We start from the raw sequence: 1,926 nt of genomic DNA on the forward strand, positions 1-1,926 counted from the left end.
ATACACACTTGGGATGAGTTGGCATCCAAGTTAATTGCTAAGTTTTTCTCTCTAGGGCACATAGCTACACTTCGGGATGCGATCTTGGCATTTAAACAAGAACCGAATAAGCCACTACATAATTTTGGGAATATAGAACAATGGTTAAGGAATATCCCAACAATGATATGACGGAAAACATATTGAAATAAACCTTTTTATCGTGGGATTAACACAACCAACCAATGTGTAGTTAATAAACAAGGGAACTTCATGAATACACCATATGCGGAGGCGTGCGACATCCTACATGAGAAGGCAGATACATTATCGGCTTGGCCATCCGGGGCCAATGTCCCACAAGGTGATCCAAATATGATCCACCTCGACAAAAAATTGCAATACCATGGGCAAGTCATTACCGAATTGAACACAACCATAACTCAACTAGAGAAGACCCATCTCAATCAAGTGCAAGCTACTAAGCAAGTTTATGCTATGGAGGGAGTGAAAATTTTGGTACATAAGAAGAGGACTAAGGGACCACAAATGAAAACTCTAGTGGAGAACTATGTGCAAGATGATGGTGGTTTTGATCAAGATTATTCTTATAATGAGCAAGAGGAGGACGTAAAATATATGAATAATTTTCAAGGGCAAAGAAACAACTTCCAAGGCCCAAATCAATGACAATGCGACTACAAAATAACTATGGCAATTAGAGGTCTAACAATCAATGGAATTGGATAATAACAACAATCAAGGAAATTGGAGTAGGAACAACCAAGGAAATTGGGGAGGCAACAATCAAAGTGGTTGGGGAAATAATAAAGGCAACCCTGGGTCGGGTTTTCAAAGGCCCCCAATGTATCAACAACCAGTAACCCACCTCCTTATCTTTCTCATGGTTCAAGTTCCTCAAATAATAAGTTGGGACGTATTGAGAATATATTCAAGCAAATGATAGAAAATAATGCAGATTCGGATGCCCAACTTGCCTCACACAACACATCAATCTGCAATATAGAAGTTCAAATGGGGAAAACCTCTCAAGCTCTAAATTCTCGTCCTAAGGGCGTACTGCCAAGTGACATGGTGGTGAACCCAAAGGATGGTAATAATATGAGGCATGCCATGGAGGTTATCACAAGAAATGAAAGAGGCGGAAATGCATCCAACTCAAGTGAAAGGAGGCTTGTCGATGATGACCAATTTATGCAAGAAGAAGAGATCCCAAACAATGTTGTTCAAGAAAATGAGGAAGTTCAGATTGATATTGATGATAGTGTGGAAGAGACTCAATAGGAAGTGAACCCGTCTAGGGAACACATCATTGGCATATCGGAACCCGCAGTGCAAGGGCAAAGGCACTATTTCCTAAACCTCCACCTCCATACTCTCAAAGACTTGCCAAGCAAAATAGTGAGAATCAATTCAAGAAGTCCATTCAAATGATGAAGAGTTTTTTAGTCCACATGCTATCGGTAGAAGCTTTGGAACAAATGCCTGGTTATGCAAATTTTATGAATGATCTTGTGACAAAGAAGGAGTCGATGAATTTTGAGACTATCAAAGTCACTCGTTAAGTGAGTGCAGTTGGTCATTAAATGGCTCTTAAATTTGAGGATCCCGATGCTTTAACGATTCCTTGTACAATTGGGAGTGTCGAGTTTGCTATGTCTCTTTGTGATCTTGGGGCAAGTATAAATTTGATGCCCTATTCGGTTTTCAGGACTTTGGGGATTGGTAGGTCAATACCCATTTCAATGAGATTGTAAATAGCCGATTGTATCATGAAGTGACCGTTGGGTGTGACTGAAGATGTTTTGGTCCGGTTTGATAAATTCCTTCTTCTGGCGTACTTTGTCATTCTAGATTGTAAAGTCGATTATGAAGTGCCGATCATTCTTGGGAGACCTTTCTTTGCTATGGATAAGGCTTTTTGTG

Source organism: Nicotiana tabacum, chromosome 5 (genome assembly GCF_000715075.1).
Source record: "Nicotiana tabacum cultivar K326 chromosome 5, ASM71507v2, whole genome shotgun sequence".
NCBI lineage: Eukaryota > Viridiplantae > Streptophyta > Magnoliopsida > Solanales > Solanaceae > Nicotiana > Nicotiana tabacum.